Raw genomic sequence first — 17,978 nt, forward strand, 5'->3', positions numbered from 1 at the left:
ACAGTTATACAGGAAAAATAAGTAGTCTCGGGGTAAATATCAAAATGAATTTGTATTGGTATTAAAAGTTTCAGAAACTCATTAAGCTAAAATATTTGCAGGATCACTTATTAAGAACAGAAATTAGTGCTGTCATGAACCACATAAGTTAGACCAAGGATGTCTTAGTTGTCAACAAGATTAAAGTTATGCACAACCCAAAATCACCCTATCTGCTTACTTTATTTGAGAGCTTTTGAGATGTAGGAATAAGTGAAACATTAGGCAGTTCATTAAATATGAATTACAAGAACTCTAAAATGTGCAAAATATAAACCCCCTTAATTCAAACCCACACTACTGTTCCCCATTTCACCTCAATAATGTTAATACATTGGTACAGCATTTTAAAATTCAGAATAATTCTCATATCAATACATATCATATTCTCATATCAATACATTCTCATATTAATATGTATCAAATGAACAGTTCTCATTTTAATCATGATATAGATGTATAGAATTACTTGACTATTAAGGGACTTAACAGTTCAATAGAATAATGAATAGAATGCAGTGAACACTATTTTGACTGTTACTTGAGTAATTTACAAGTAGTGATGTGTATTTAGGATTAACAGTATTATTTTTATGATATCTTAACACTTTATAGAATAATTGTCTGATTGCCATATGTCCCTAGAAATATTACAATCAAGTGTTTACTAATACAGGGAAAGTAAACAGGAAAAAAAAGCAAAGAAATACTTCTTTAAATACTCTTTTGTCTATTCTCAGAGTAATTTAACGAGAGGACAAAGTTGAAAGTTCACATTAATATCATAATACTTTATTTTCAACTAGCAATTTAGATAAATCACTTCTTACAGTGATTTACTGTTTCACAACCATTACTGTGATCACACTTGAGAAAAAATGCAGATCATGACAAATGTTAAATGAACTCATACTGTGTGTCAGACACTTTACATATGTAAAGTGTATATCCACCCCCTTGAGGTAGGAACTAAAAATTCACTTCCCAAGATGAAATGGAAGTTCATAAGGGTTACATATTTCTATGAATTTAAAGCTAATCCCATTCATTGAAAGATACATACCATCTTACTGCTACAAGAGACAGAAAATGCTGCCAAATTTAATGTAAATTTGTCAGTAGACTAGCACTGATTCAAAACAGTGATGTGGAAGGATGGGTGGTGGATAATGTGTTTGTTGCCATAAAATGATGTCATAGGAAGTAGCCATCTAGGGCAGATAAGCTGGCCAGCCTACACTCTATTCCCAAGTTTCCCTGGCTCCAAAGCCCCCGATTCTTCTATTAAACCTCACATTCTCAGCTCTCTTCCACACAACAGAATGCATTTGGTGTTTTCCTTTATGAGCCCTCATCTTTTCCTTGATGGTACCTACCACATATTCTTTGTAACCTTCGTATGAAGGAAATCAAAGTGCACATCAGTGTATTAATCGGAAAAAAATGGATGGTCCCTGCTTCAGCCTGTCAATCACTTGATAAGGAAAAACAAATAGCAGAGATTAAATCACAGACTGCTAAAATGCTTTGCACTTGGAATGAAAACATTTCAGCTTTCAGGAAAGTCCATCATGCACTATTTGGCTTTGATTAGCAGGGGGGCATTTCATAAAGCATGAAAGAAAGCTACAGCTGGTGGAAGAAAGGAGAAATGTGTGAGCGATTTCTTACTGTTTAGTTAAACAGCTGATTCACCCCAGTCAAAGGAAATAGCAAAGGCTCTGACAATTACAAATGTCCTTGGCAAAAGGATGAATTTATCTGCCTGTAAAGGAGATGTCGCTTGAAAAGGCAGTGTCTGCAGCAAACAGAACACCAGCAGAGCGTGACGATAAAGAACAATCCGCATTTGCTCTTCCACAGGAGAGAGTCACAATTGCAACTTGATTGTAATCCTCACCTGGGAAATCTGAAATCACCACCTGTTTTCTTTGGATGCTTGTGTGACACAGTCCAGTTGCTGTCTACAGAATTTAGAACATTCATTTACTTCCAGTGGATACACTTGGAGCTGCACTCAGTTCAATTCATTTCCATTAAGTGACTGACTCACTAGTTCGATTTATTAGAACTATGCCGATCCCCATACAAGTGCTATACTTGTTTGTGCTTCTTTAAAAAGGGCAAGATTTTAAACATACGAATACTTACTACACAATCAGTTTTGTCTTAAGAACATTAAACAGAACAGTGAAGTAAAACAACAATTACTCCCCAAACTCTAATTCACTTCCTACAAAATCTTCAATGTTCAATTCCAAATATGTAATCAGGACCTTAATATAGTTTTTCTGTCATTCTAAAAATATTATGAAAAATAAAATAATATTGACAGATAAAGCCTTATAATGGTTATTTCTATTGTTTATAAAATAATCTCAGATATTTTAATGTATTTAAACCTACTGCTTAATCTAATAAACTATAGTATAAACTTCATTGTAATGCTAGTAAAAAGATAAGCAAATCCAGCAGACTATGCACATTATATTATCTCTGAGAAAAATAAGTTAGCACCAAAAATAAAGCTTAATAGTTTACTTCTACAATATAGGTAAAGACTGTCAGTCTGTTTGCTTTCTAAGGGTCTGGTGCAGAATTATACAGAATGTATAATTATAAGTAAACTACTCCATTATAAGTTATATAACTACTCCATTATAAGTTATATAAGTTAAACTACTCCATTATAATTATAAGTAAACTCCTACTAAATTTGAGAAAACTATTTTAAAGATAGTAATTTATATTATCAGATGAAATATTTTGAGGACTTTGCAATATGATTCCAGAATCATATATTTGTAAAATACACACAAAATGCAGCAATTTACCAAAAGTAAAAATGTTTAACAAAAAAAAAAGTAAAAATGTTTAACAAAAAAAAAAAAAAGATGTCAAAGTTTTATCCTGAGCTTGATGTAATCAAGGATATCTAAGCATTTTAATCTACCAGTGAATAATGATTGATTGTGACTAAGCAAGGTCATTGTCAGCTCATACCATTGGGGAATATTGTAGACAGTATGATTGTTGTGCAAAAGCCTAAACGTCAGCTTTCCTTTTTGCTAAGTGATAGTGCCATCTGCTGTTTAGTTTGTCACAGGAGTGTAATGACTGAGGATTGGAGGCCTGGGGTTTCATAGACACAGATGATGGGTGTGACCCCATGAAGACATTTCTGAATGGGGTTCTGTCATTTAAGCTAAGGGATAAGCCAAAATCCACATTGTTATTAATTAAATGAAATTTCAGATTTTGAAACTCTTGTATTCATTAGAGATAATACATAGAACAAGGATAGATGATTTAACTAGACAAAGTTTTTTAGGGCTTTATGTTAATGACTTAAATCGTGTTATATTATCAAAGATATGACTATCTAACAAATTAATGCTCTGCACATTTTGTGCATTGAAGATACTTTGTGCTAAGTGTAACGATGAACAAAAATTCAAGACTTTTAAAATCAATTATAGGAAAATAGAAAATGACTCTTGGCTTGAATCTTACAAATTGAACAAATATAACATATAGATAAGAAGAGGTTACTTAACAATGTATTTGACTCAGAGTAGTTCAGATATATATTTTAATGTATGAATGTAGGTATGACAGGAGAGCAAGAAGAAATTTGGAGGAGTTGCATTTGAAAAGGGAGAGTAAAAATATAGACAAACAACAGCTTGAGTAGGGGTAAGAGAAGGGAAAAGCACAGAACAGGGATGAGATTTACTTGGATTTTCTGCACAGCAAGCACCCATTTGTCCTTAATTCTGAGAAATATCTTTTTTAATATTTTATTTTATATATTTTATTTTATATATTCATTTTCATTTTTTCACAATGTATGATGCATTTTCATCTTGGTTATAGTCCCCCATATAATTCCCACCCCTGCCTTGCTTTGATCCTACTCCCTCTTCACCCCCGCCCTTTAGCGTGTCTCTGGTTTATAGTTGCTTGTTGATTTTGATTTTTACTTTATTATAATTAGTCTTTTTCTTGGTCCCTTATTTAAGTTTTCTAAATTCCTCCTATGAGTGAGACCATCTGGTATTTTTCTTTTTCTTTCTGGCTTATTTCTCTGAGTATGATCCGTTCCAGCTCCATCCATGTTGCTGCAAATAGCATGAGTTTATCTTTTCTGATTGCTGAGTAATATTCCATTGTGTATATGTACCACATCTTCTTGATCCAGTCATCTATTTGGGGGCATTTGGGTTGTTTCCATAGCTTTTAGCAGTTCTAACATTGAAAGTTAATAGCCTTTGTAAACATAAAGAACTTCATGCTCATTCTTAACCTAATGTCTCATATGGTCTGTGGATGTCACAAAGAGTGGTTCCCTCTGCTAAAGTCACCTAAGGGAAACACATTTCATTGGTAAAAACAGAAGAGAGATTGTATGCTGTGCAATCACAGAGTTTTGGCAAGTTTATGAAACCCCATTACCATATAGTCATTAAATTAGATGCTTTGAGATGTAAATTATATTAGACTGTCTAAAAGAGTAAGTACAATATTATCCCCCTTTAATATATATACTATTTCTATTGTGTATATAATATATGTATATGATGTATACATATCCTACATATTATAATGAAGACATATGCATACATATATATAATAGATACAGGTAGCTGAAAATTTTTGAGCACTTTTGAGCTGGACTAGTGTCCTCTAGGAATGTGCTAGGATTTCCCAAAGGAGTGGGAGCAGCAGGCAACAGTGTAATATTTAATATACCCACATCCTCCCATATTCAACCAGAGTGGAAACACTTTGATCTTACATGTGTGAGCATGTGTGTATATATATACACCTGAATATATGCACATGCATGCCAAACATACACATATATAAGCTATATTACACATTTTCTGAGAAAGCAGTCTTTCTAAAAATACAATTAAATTCATAACAATTTTATTTTTAAAAAAAGATATTTATTTATTTATACAAACACTGGGCACAGTCAGAAGTGCGGGAGGGTGAGAGAATTCACCAGAGCAAGAGTGGGGAGCAGAACAGGCAGACGATGAAATACACTGCTGAGGGGAGCAGTGGGCACGGCAGGAGAAGTCTGTCGTGCCATGTGGGACCCTCGCCAGCGACCGGGGATCGAACTGGCGCTGCAGAGGTTGCGGGCAGCTACGTAGCCCAGCGCTCAACCACTGCGCCACCAGAGGAGGCCCAATCACAACAATTTTAACACTGATAATTTATAACAAAACCAGGATTAGGAAACCAAGAGGCAAAAGTATTGGAGTGAGCAGCTTATATAAGAAGGAAAGGGAAAAAATAGAGGACAAAGGTAGGATTTTCAGATTTGGCTTTTGTACAGTAATGCATTAAACTCTTTGATGGTTCCATTATGTTCAGTTAGGTGTGGACTTTGTCCAAGGTCCTTTCCTGACCAACCTAGGGTACCGTGTCTGTGCCTGACAGTGCCCTCTACCACTCATTTTGATATTATTACAAATCATGCCTATCTGAAAATTTTGTTTCTCTAAAGTTTGCCTGGATAGGGTTCAGATCATATTTCATTTGCTTCACCTATCACACCAAAAATTATCTGATGCTAATACTTTCTTGCAAACATAAATGATATCCACAGTATCTTTGCCTTTTAGGTTCTCTCTTTCAAATACTCACATGCACATACATACACCTATTAATTCATGAATGTCATAGAAAAGTGGGCAAATATAGTAATAGTTATCATTCCAAATAGAAAATGAACTGTGAGATAAGATCTGTGAAGAAATTATTGCACTGATAAGAAATTGGAATATTTCAAATTACAACTATAACACACTGCTCTGCAATGGTTAGAGAAACAAACATTTGACAGTTCATGAAATGATATGACTCTGTAGGACTCGCGGTCAGCTGCCTGAGGAAATCACTGCTAAAACCAATTTGCAAAATTATCTGCAGAGATTAACAAAATCAGAATTAAGTGTAATGTATATGTAGCCTCTATCCACACAGTTTATTTGTATATTCCTAAGTAATGATCAGCATGCCAACTGGGAATCATATATAGGATAGTCAGGAGGTACATGTGACATGCTGGTGAATCTAAACTCTGTAATTGAAAGATAATGGCATCTAGAAACTAACAACACATATTTAGAGTACACACCAAACCATTATTATATTTTTTTATTTAAACAGTTACAAATGGGGACAGAAGGAAATAACCAAGTAAGCATACAAAAGATAATATAATAAAAGAAAACTGGACCTATAGCAGTGATAGGTATGGTCAAGGAGCATGATTAACTTGAGCTTGTGCACAAGAAGGAAGGAAGGCAGGAAGACTAGCTAGGACCCTTCAACAGGATGCATAAATAGGACACAGACAAGTGTGGAATGAGCTGACTCTTAGGTTGTTTGTTATTGTTTAGCTTATTAGAATGGGAAATATCAGGGTCTCATTTTCCTGATGACTTCCCATATGTTCAACTCACTCCATCCACACCCACAGACAGGCATTTTCTAATGCCTCATTCCTCTTTGGTTTAATTCTGTGTCTACTTTATCATTTCATATCTCTGAAAGGTGTAATTTCTCCCCTTGAACCAGGACGAGCGAAAAAAAGCTCTGACCTGCATGAGGCAGCCTCACATTAGGGAACTCAGTGTCAGCCCCCTCTACTAGGTCATAGTTTTACCATAAACATTAAGAAAATATTCAATCTGCTTGTATATTAATTTTGTAATTTTACTAAGGAAGAAAAGTTTTAATCAGAAGAGTATTCCAACTTCATTCAGGCCATGGAAAGACTTTTTATTATTGTTATTATTATTATTATTAGGAGCAACAGAGTAAATAAATGGAAAGTCAGGAATAGAGATTTTGCCTGTGTAACTGGAAAACTCCATACTTGCTTATGTAGCAGGTCAAGTCTCCACTTTAACTTCCTCTTCATTATGTGAGGTTAATGACATAATCAACATACCTTTAATTTAGTGAAGGGAGACCAATCAATTATAACAAAGAAAAATATTGTGATATAAGCTAACCAGTTATTAGCCAAATAGGATTATTTCATGTGAGCAGAGTTTTAGAAGAGGTTATTTAAGATGCCTTTTCTGGAGTTACAAAGAGAAAGCTGTTCTAAAAACAAATCAATTGAGAAGTATGGACAATTTTTAACATTGGAGTGTTATTGCCAAAAGAAATGCTAATGCACTGTATCAAATGTCCAAACGCTACATTTTATATTTTAGAAATGATTATTACTCAGTTTATGTAAGGGAAAGGTAATGAACATATTTAGAGTATAATTCTTTTTTTTGCAGTACCTGTTTCCCAGTTTATGAAATTAGCCACCTTCTTGGTTGGCTACATGAAGGCTATATTTACACTAATGGTCACCATAAAAATAATGCTTCTTTGACTAATCAATACAAAGTAAAAATCAAAAGCAAAAGCAACTATAAACCAGAGACACACTATGGAGGTGGGGGAGGGAGGAGCCGTGAAAGGAAGGACTAGATCAAAATAAGGGGGGAGGTGCAATTGTATGGGGAATATAACCAAAACGAAAATGCATACATTGTGCCAAGATGAAAAAAGATGAAAGAATTATATAAAATAAAATATTTAAATAAAAAAAATAATGTTTCTTTTCCACTGACCTCAGGAGTATTCACATGAAGTCAATTTTTTCACATATTCCTCTCTTCAGTAAAGGGATGCAGCATGATGGAGGTGATAATAGAGAAAGGACATTCATAATTATCTTTAAAACATTTATTGGGATATACTGCACTGATGTTCTGAGGATAAGGTATCAGGGCAGTACATACACAATAAAATCAACTCATTTTCAGTGTATTTAACATATAGCAACTCACTGTAATTTCATTCCAACCAGAGGGAATAGGAGGAAAACTTTTTAATTTCCATTTTATAGATGTGGACACTGATTCCAATAGTGTGTGACTCTCAATAGTCCGAAGACTATGTCCTAAAACTAGAACTCAATTAAGTTCTGACTCCAGAGTACAACCATGCTATGCATTGTCTTATGTTTAAACTATTATGAAGGAGAATATATGAAAAATAGGAAGAAAATAGAAATTGTAGAAGTAAAGCTACTATTTTGATAAAATACATGGAATACACACAATTGGAATTGGACTTGATTATGAGGACACAGGTAATTATAGAATTTAAATCAGAAAAAAAGATTTATGAAAGCCAAGGTTTAGGAAGATTAATCTGGAAGAACTATAGCAAATACATTAAAATGGAAAAAACATTTAAGTCAAAGAAACTAATGCAATCATCCTCATATGAAATACAAGACAGTCTTATGGCAAAGGTAGACCAATGAAGGATAAAGAAATAGAATCAAGATATATTAAATATATGATGAAATCAGGGCACTAATCTAAATGGGTAAATGAAATGAGGTGGGGTAAAATTATATATGAAGATATGGTATTTAATTCTTGCTAAGGAAATGTTCTGAAAATAACGCTTTAGTTATTTATAAATTAATTAACTAGCTTTGTGTCTAAAGAAAAAATATTAACTCATAATCATCGTCCCCCTACAAAAAGTAATCAAAGAGATGATCAGGTGAAAAAAACCATAAACAGAATTTCATTAAAATGGAACAAACAGAACAGAAAAGGACAGCCTTTTAGCAAATAGGGCATGCACACTAATGGATAGTAAGCTGTTCATTTGATAAACAAATTTAAAAAGATAAGGGGCCACCCCAGCGGCGCAGTGGTTGAGCACTGGGTTGCAAAGCTGCCCGCAGCCTCTGCAGCACTGGTTCGATCCCCGGCTGCCTGGCGAGGGTCCCACATGGCGCACAGACCTCTCCTGCTGCCCACTGCTCCCTCAGCAGTGTACTTTGGTCCTTATGCCTGTTCTGCTCCCCCCTTCTGGTTCTGGTGAATTCTCTCACCCTTCTGACTGTACCCAGTGCTTGTATAAATAAATAAATCTTTAAAAAAAAATTTTTAAAAGATAAACAAAATTGTATATTTAATGAATAAGCATACGATTAATACTTGGAGAAGGCTACTTTTTGGTAGGTGAGTTTATGAATGAATCTTTTATGATGATTTTCAGTGTATGAGATTTTATGTTTTAATTATGGTAGAACACAAAGATTTACAATTTTAACCATTTTACATTTAAATTTCACAATGTATAATTTTAACCATTTTACATTTAAAATTGTAAAATTAAGTTGTCCTCACCCATTAGTTCCAGAAACTTTTCATCACCCCAAAATGAAATGCCACGCCTATTAAGCAGTCTGTCTCCATTCTCTCCCACCCACTTCCAGTCCCTCCAAAGATGAATCTAGTTTCTGTCCTTATGAATGTTCCTACTCTGATATTTAATATCAAAGGAATCACACAATAAATATGTGGCCTTTTGTGTCTGACTTTTTTCTTCTTCCTCTTAGGGAGAAAGCTTTCAATCCTTCAGCAGTTAATAAAATGTTATCTGTGGATTATTTTGTTGTTGTTGTTGTTAGAGCACAACTTACATATTTCAAATGGACAAAAAGTTAGTATCATTTACAGCATCTTAAGATAAACTGCCTTAGAATGGAAGCTTCCTTTCCAGTACTTTGAGGTCTACAAGATGTATCTAGAAAACTTACTATTGTGGAAAATGAAGACTGCTTAAATTGAATGGGGGGGGGGTTGTGGTTTCTCTTTGTAATTAATTGCTGTAACACTGTCCTTCCGGTGGCTGAGGGAGTTTCATATTTTCTTTTGACATCATGAGGCGCCGCAGCTCCTGCAGGATGACTTTGATGCTAAATGAATTCTGCCATTTTGCTAGCACAGATAATGGCTCTTGGGTCCACCACTCCATTAGAACTATTAACTCCATTCAATTAATTTTTGTTACAAATCTTACAAAGGGGGGTGCTGCTGGGTATTTGGGTCCACATTCTATTTTAAGGCTGTATATTCGGTTTTCATAAATTGTCTGAGCCCTTGGTGGCTGCCATCTTGCGTCACTGTCGCTCGAAGGCCGGTCCCTTCTTCTATCTGTGGATTTTTAATGAACATAGAGTATCAAAACGAAGAAATTTTCATCTCTTCCTAAATTGTCAACTCTGTTTAGAGATATTGGATTGTCAACTGTTTAGTGTGCATCAGTTGAGATGATCAAGCATATATGGTTTGTCTAGTTTTGTTTTTTGTTTTTTTTTTTTTTTGGTTGAGTTTTGGTAGAGAGAGGCTTACTACATTATAACTTCTCTGAAATATATTGATCTTATACCATCACAAATAGTGAAAGTTGCACTCTTAAATTTTAAATGGTCTATAGTGGAACTTGCGTTATTTTTCCATCCTATAAATGTGATGCATTACACTGATTGATTTACATAGGTTAAGCATCTCTTTCCTAGGATAAAACCCACTAGTTTATAGTATATTTTCTTTTTAATATGCTCTTGATTGTCTCTTACTTTTGTTTTGCTGACAATGTTTGCATGTAAATTAATAAGGGATGGTGGTCTTTAAATTTACTCTATTTTTGTTTGGCTTTGGTATCAGAATGTTGCTGAACTCAATGCGCTTGGAAATAATTGATCCTCTTCTTTTTTTCTGAATCTGTTTAAGAAGGATGATATTGGTTCTTTGTTTGGTGTAATTCATCAATGAAAGCATATAATCTAGGACATGTTTTTCTTACAAAGCAAAAGCAGAGGTTAAAGTGATTAACTTTGATGTGGAGGTAGAAGGTTACAAACCAAGGTACATATCAGACTTTTGAAGCTAGAAAAGCTAATGATGTGGATTTGTCCCTGGGGCATCCAAAACAATGAACCCATGTTGGTCTATTTTAAACTTTTGAAATCTGCAACAAAAAGGGAATGGATTTATGTCACTTTGAGTCACTGAGTATGTGGTAGATTGTTATAGCATCAATAGGAAATTAATAGAGCAGATATTCTTCTATCCCTTGAAATAAGTAAATTTAGCATAAAATTTAGTCATTTCTCATGTCTGCATTAGAAGTTCAGAAATAGTCACACCCCTATCATCTGAGCAATGAAATTACCTCCCTCTTTCAATATCTTTTTATGTCTTATTTCCCCACTATTGTCTCTTCTACTAGGGTTTTATAGTACTTTAAGTATAACTGTTAAACTCAAACATATAAACAGAAAGACAAACTTTGAATATTCTTAGACAAATATATCATAAGAAAATCTGATCAGATGAAAAAGGGAAACATCAAATATTCATTCTCTTTCCCTTGAATTTATTATTTAAAATTAAGAATGCATCATAACAGTAGCTCACAGGTTAATATTTGTTCAAACCCTAATCTTGAGAAAAAACATAATAAAACATGGATTAACCATTATTTTCCCTCTTAAATCCTATATTTTCTAAAATTAGAAAGTAAGACAATAGTGTTGACAGGAAGTTTAAATATACATATAATTTGTTTTTATGCCTTTTAAAATTAAGCATCAAATTCGATTAAAAATTGAACAAGTCGAGCCTCCCCCGTGGCTCAGCGGTTGAGCACTGGGTTGCGAAGCTGCCCACAGCCTCTGCAGTGCTGGTTCGATCCCCAGCCACTGGCGAGGGTCCCGCATGGCGCGCAGACCTCTCCTGCCGCCCACTGCTCCCCCCAGCAGTGTATTTCTGTCCTTCTGCCTGCTCTGCTCTCCTCTCTGACTCTGGTGAACTCTCTCGCCATCCCGCGCTTCTGACTGTACCCAGTGCTTGTATAAATAAATAAATAAATCTTAAAAAAAAAAAAAGTTGAACAAGTCATATTAATTACAGAGTGCTTGCTAAAAGCAATGGACTGCTTTTCAAGTCAAGAATATCTTCATCAAATGTGGTACATATACACCATGGAATATTACTCAGCATTCAAAAAAGATAAACACATACAATTTGCAGCAACATGGATGGCGCTGGAAGGGATCATGCTCAGCAAAATAAGCCAGAAAGAAAAAGAAAAATACCAGATGGTCTCACTCATAGCAGGAATCTAGAAAACTTAAATAAGGGACCAGGAAAATGAATAACTATAAGAAAGTGAAAATCAAAATCAACAAACAACTATGAACCAGAGACACTCTATGGGGGATGGGGGGCATGTTGGAGAGGGATTGGGATCAAAATAAGGGGGTTGCAATTGTATGGGGAATATAAAAATGAAATTTATTAAAAAAATAAAGTTGAAGTTCACTGGCAAAAAATAAAAAAAAAGAATATCTTCATCAATTAGCCTTTATTTCTTTCCATAGTCACTAAGACAAGTTTCAAAGGTGAATGAATTAACAAAGCACACATAGTACAAAGTATCACAAATTATACATCAATTCTTTAAAAAGACAATGATTATCTGAAAGGGAATTGTGAAATTGAAATACAATATTACTTAGGCCTAAACTAATAATAAAATAAAAATGTTCAGTGTTGACAGTATCTTTTTAAAAGTAACAGAATCATTCAAAATAGAAAATGTTGAGAATATGTAAGAGAGAGAATGTTGAGAATATGTAATATGTTCTTATATGTATCCTCTAAGAAAAGTCATGAAATAGCCCCAAACCTATTTTCTTTAAATCTTAGATATTTTATTTTCTCCAGATGGTGGAAAGTGATGGAACACTGACTCTCCCCACCCTCTTGGGGCCATCACATCAGACATTAAGTAATGACTCAAAAAATGTACCTAAGTATAATAATAAAAAAAAGAGAGATTCAGAATAGCAGGGCACATTTCATAATATTCTCATATAGCCTCATAGTGGAAAATGTTTTCTAATCATTATATTTTAAGATTCTTTTGTTTTTTTTTTTTTGAAAAACACATAAAAATCAATCCATTCCTTTTCTCTAGTTTATTCCCCCCCTTTTTAAAAAAGATTTATTTTTATTTTTTATACAAAATCTGGGATACAGGCCAGAGGCACAGGAGGATGAGAGGACTTACCAGAGGCAGAGCAGGGAGCAGAACAGGCAGACCACAGAAATACACTGCTGAGGGGAGCAGCAGGCATGACAGGAGAGGTCTGCCCACTATGTGGGATCCTTGCCGGCAGGCATTGAACCTGCACTTCAGAGGCCACAGACAGCCTCACAGCGTGGGGTTTAACCCGCTGTACCACCAGGGAGGCCCTCCCCTTTTTTTTTTCATCCAAACTCTGTCCCCCATTTGATGAGACCAGTTTCTTTAACCCTTGTTCAAATATTATTCCTCTCAAAATTGTTCATCTTATATCACTGTCTTGGGAATCATAATATTCTGTGTTCATCTGTAGTGCTCTGACTTCTGATGCTGTAACATTGCCTTTCCAGAAACAACTGATACTTGTAATGCACCTAGGTTCTTACACACCAGTCTAATCCCTAAGGAAGAATTTCAGACCAGAACTTTCTAAAATTAAGCTGTTCGCTTTGTGGTTTTCATGTGTGCCACCAGATAAGAGTTAGATGCAGTTAGATGCACAATTTAGATGTTAAAAACATTGTTATTATTGCATTAAAGAATACTCTGAAGAATATCATGTAGGAGAATATTTTGAACAATTTAGGAAAATCGAAGTGGTTGAGATAATAACTGACCAAGGCAGTGGCAAAAAGAGAAATTTTGCTTAATTTTTGATGACCATGATTCCATAGACAAGATGGTCTTTCTGAAATACCATACTGTGAATGGCCACAACTGTGAAGTAAGAGAAAGTCCTTTCTAAGCAAGAGATGGTGTTTCATCCAGCCAAAGAATTCAAAATGGTTCTGGAAACTTTGGTGGTGGGTGTGATGATAAATTTGGTGGGTATGATGATTTTGGTCATCAAGAACTTCATTAGCAAGGTGGCTTTGGTGACAGTTCTGGTGATGGTAAATACGGTGGCAGTGGGGATAATTAGGATTTGATAAGGATGAAAGGAATTTTGGAAGTGGCAGAAGTTATAGTGATTTTGGAAATTTTAACAATCAGACTTCACATTTTAGACCTATGAAATGAAGAAACTCTGGAGACAGAAGCTCTGGCACTTACAGATCAATACTTTGCCAAACCACACAACTAAGATGACTCTAGTGGTTCAAGCAGCAGCAGTAGCTATGGCAGTGACAGAAGGTTTTAATTAACTGCCAGGGAGCAAAACTTAGCATGAGAAGAAAGCCAGAGAAGTAACAGGAAAGATTTGTGAAGTCAGCCGAGCACAGTTGTGGCAGACCATACTTGCTATAAAGAAGACATGCTTTAGACAATGTTCATGTATATAGGGAAAAACTTTAAGACTGCATTTGTAACTAATTATATAACAGGTTATTTTACTTTCTGTTCTGTAGAGAGTATAAGGCATTCCGACAAAGTATTTTTAATGTAGTTTTTTTTTTTTTTGCAATAATGCAGTTGATTAAAATGTAATAGTCTGATCATTACACTAAATGTGTCTTTTAAAATATGCAATGAAAGTTAGTCTACTCTGGAGTCATCTTGGTAAACCACCCCAAAAGAAGCGTAAAGCTATAATTCTTCTAGAGTGATCCAAAATCCATTTGAAAGTTTTTTATAACCTGTGTGGGTAGAGAAACCATTTTTTTTTTTTTTTTTTTTTTTTTTTTCAGAAATGTTGGTAGAGGTAAACTTAGTTACTATTTTGAGACCTGGAATTTACCTATAAAAGTGTCACCAAAGCAGACACACACACACACACAAACCCAAACAACAACGAAAACATTTGTTTCCTCTGTTACTTTCTCAAAGCAAATTTTCTAGTGCAATTTCCTTATCAAATGTTTTGCTTCATGGTTGGGGAATTTTCCTTTATGAAATAGCTTGAGTTTACTTTGCCAGATGGTTTATGGATGTTATGGTGTAATGTATTATTTTTCTCTCTAGGTCAGTATATATATATATATATATATATATATATATATATATAGAGAGAGAGAGAGAGAGAGAGAGAGAAGGGTTTCATCCCAATTTTTTTATATGATTACTCTGATTCCTACTGGTGCCGCTATTATAGAATCTTTCATGAAATATCCAAGTCTTCATGTAAATATGTTTTTTGTAGGAATGTGTTACCTCATAAGTCATAAAAATATGTCATACAAATAAAATGTTTTATATACTCATCTGTATATCTAAATATAAATAGTATAATTTTTATATATCTTAGAAAATAGTATTTACTACAGTAACTAAGGCCTTAATGCAGTCTATAATTATTATACCAAAACATCTTTTATATGTATAACAAAACAATAATTATAAATAATCCAAATAATGTAAACTTCCTTCATTTTTCCTAATTGAATCTTAACTTAGTCATATTGGACCTGTCTAGAATGTGCTAATAACTTGCCTAGGAAAGGATGAGTCTGAGTCAGCATCAATCTATCCATTAATATCAATTTTTAATAGTATCAGTTTTTATAATACTATATTCCAATCTTGGGTTAGGCAGTGCAGGGATCACTAAATCATAATTTTTTTAAATTAATATTTTACTCTGTAGTCAAAAGTATAAAATTAATTGATTCATTTAAAATTTAAAATATCTGCATTTAAAAAGTAATGAAAACTTGATAACAACATAGGAAAGAACACAGGGTAGAAGAAGATACGAGCTCTACTAAGCAGCTTGAAAGAACTCCAGTGATTTTTTTTGGAGGTCAAATCAGGGCTAAGTAACCATGACTTACTGCAAACTCTGGGTACCTTGATTAATGGCAGTGTAGTATCAAGTATCAAGTTCATCCATTATTTCAGCCATCCATGAATTTATTTATTAAAAAGGCATCATATGGCAAACAAACTACTTGAACCTGGTAATGAAAAGGCATAACTTTATCTCATTGGCCATTATTATTAGTCATACTAGTAGTCATATTAGTCACACTGATATCACAGTATATAAAAGTTATGAGAGACCAATGCATAGGGCTTAAGGGTTAACACATTTAATTCAATAGAAATTTACCTAAGTTATGTGTTGGTCTAACTCATGACTAGACAATAGAAACTAAGCCTTTCAGGTGGAAAGTTGAGATGAGACAGTATGATATTCCAAAGAGAGGCAAGACGTTTAAAAGACAGCAGTTCCCTGACTGTGGATTCAGGAAACCAGAATAAACATAAGAGTAAATAATCATAGGGCCTCCCTGGTGGCGCAGTGGTTGAGCACTGGGCTGCAAAGCTACCTGCAGCCTCTGCAGCACTGGTTTGATCCCCGGCCACCAGCGAGGGTCCCACATGGTGCAGCAGACCTCTCCTGCCATGCCCGCTGCTCCCCTCAGCAGTGTACTTCGTCAGTCTGCCTGTTTTGCTCCCCGCTCTGGCTCTGGTGAATTCTCTCACTCTCCTGCGCATCTGACTGTACCCAGTGCTTGTATAAATAAATAAATAAATCTTAAAAAAAAAAAAAGAGTAAATAATCATAGTACGCCTTCATAGATTCTCAGCTCTCCTTGCTTTAATGTTAACTACTAATCCTTTGTATCCCACGTTGCCTTGATAATTTCACTTTGGGTTCTCATCATCTTCTGCAACTGCATCTGTTTGCAACAACCCTATGTCAACGCCCCAATTTTAAGCTGACTTTGTCACATGGGATACTTATCAGTTTGTTCCCTGACAATGATTAAATGTGCAGAGATCGTACAGAATGATGACCTTAATTGGTTGTGACAAATTGGTTGATAGTTTAGTAAATCACATTTCTAGAATGAAAAATTCCTTCTTGAACTGTCTATGCCTATCTAAAGATAATGATTCATTGATCCTTTTCAGACCAAAACCAAATTTGTCAACTTTTTTAAAGGACAGTACAAACTACTCAATTATGGTATGTTCAATATTACCTTCTTATGACCTATGTTTTTCGTCTGTTAAAAAAATTAACTCTTTAGATGAATTAGTTACAGTGAGCCACGGGCCATCCCAACTAATATACTTACCATCATTAAGCCTCATTTATCTGTACAGAAAAAGGTGGACATATAATATTTAATGAATGAAGAAATCAAGGCACCAAAAAAGGGGCAAGTGACTTTAATGACACCCAACTATTAAATTATAGAGCCAAAAATCAATCACAGCTGACTTTGATGGCAAAGGCAACTTCATTTCTACTGCTATCACATGACTCTTACTACTTTTCTAAGACAAAGCTTGTCTTTGGAAATAGAAATTTAGACTCCTTTATCTGAGAAAATTATTGATTCACTTTCACCCTGATCATATCTAACGATTTCTCTTCTAAATATAATCTAAAATTTAAAAAGATGTTCAAGAAAATAGTTTTTTTTTTAAAGCTCCTAACAATACAGTTTCAGAAGCTATGATTCTGGTAAATCTAGGTCTTAGTGTAATTTACAGTTTGAACTTGGTGGGTTAAATATATAATGCATTTTCTGTGGAATCAACTTTTTTCAGCTATGCTCTGCTGGAGATTTCTTTTCCTTTCTTTAATAGTGTACCGGATATGTTCTTCCTGTCTCTTCACATCCATCTTCCATCCTTTTATCACATTGCTTTCTCCTCTAGGGAGTTCACCTATATAGACTAACTGACATCTCTTGACCTCCAGCTCCCAATCTAACTATTCATCAGTTGCCACTCTTGTTAAATTGTCCATTTATTAAATTATCCAGGAATTATACTAAATTCAGTGTACCTTTGTTTTTCTCTTAGGGACATGATTGATAAAAATGGACCTGGTAGAAGATCTCACAACACTCTAACTAGTTTATTTGTTGTTGAGTTTAAAGTCAAATCTTTACTCTTTAGACATGTTAAATAGGGAAGGTAGAAAAGAACAAAGATAGGTGTAATATCTCCAATGGTGTAATAGTCTAAAATATTCTGTTTGAATGTTTTCCTTTGCTTAAAACCAACAGACTGCTACAAATGCCATTACATACCGATCTGGGGGTACAAAGGTG

General features: G+C 34.4%; 1 pseudogene; it reads right to left on the reverse strand.

Moving 5' to 3' along the window:
• Positions 1 to 9,734: 9,734 nt before the first annotated feature.
• On the reverse strand, positions 9,735 to 14,389 carry LOC119259678 (ubiquitin-conjugating enzyme E2 variant 1-like; annotated as a pseudogene).
• Positions 14,390 to 17,978: the final 3,589 nt, after the last annotated feature.

This window comes from Talpa occidentalis, unplaced genomic scaffold (genome assembly GCF_014898055.3).
Source record: "Talpa occidentalis isolate TD23 unplaced genomic scaffold, MPIMG_talOcc4v2.1 talOcc4.5, whole genome shotgun sequence".
Classification (NCBI taxonomy): Eukaryota; Metazoa; Chordata; class Mammalia; order Eulipotyphla; family Talpidae; genus Talpa; species Talpa occidentalis.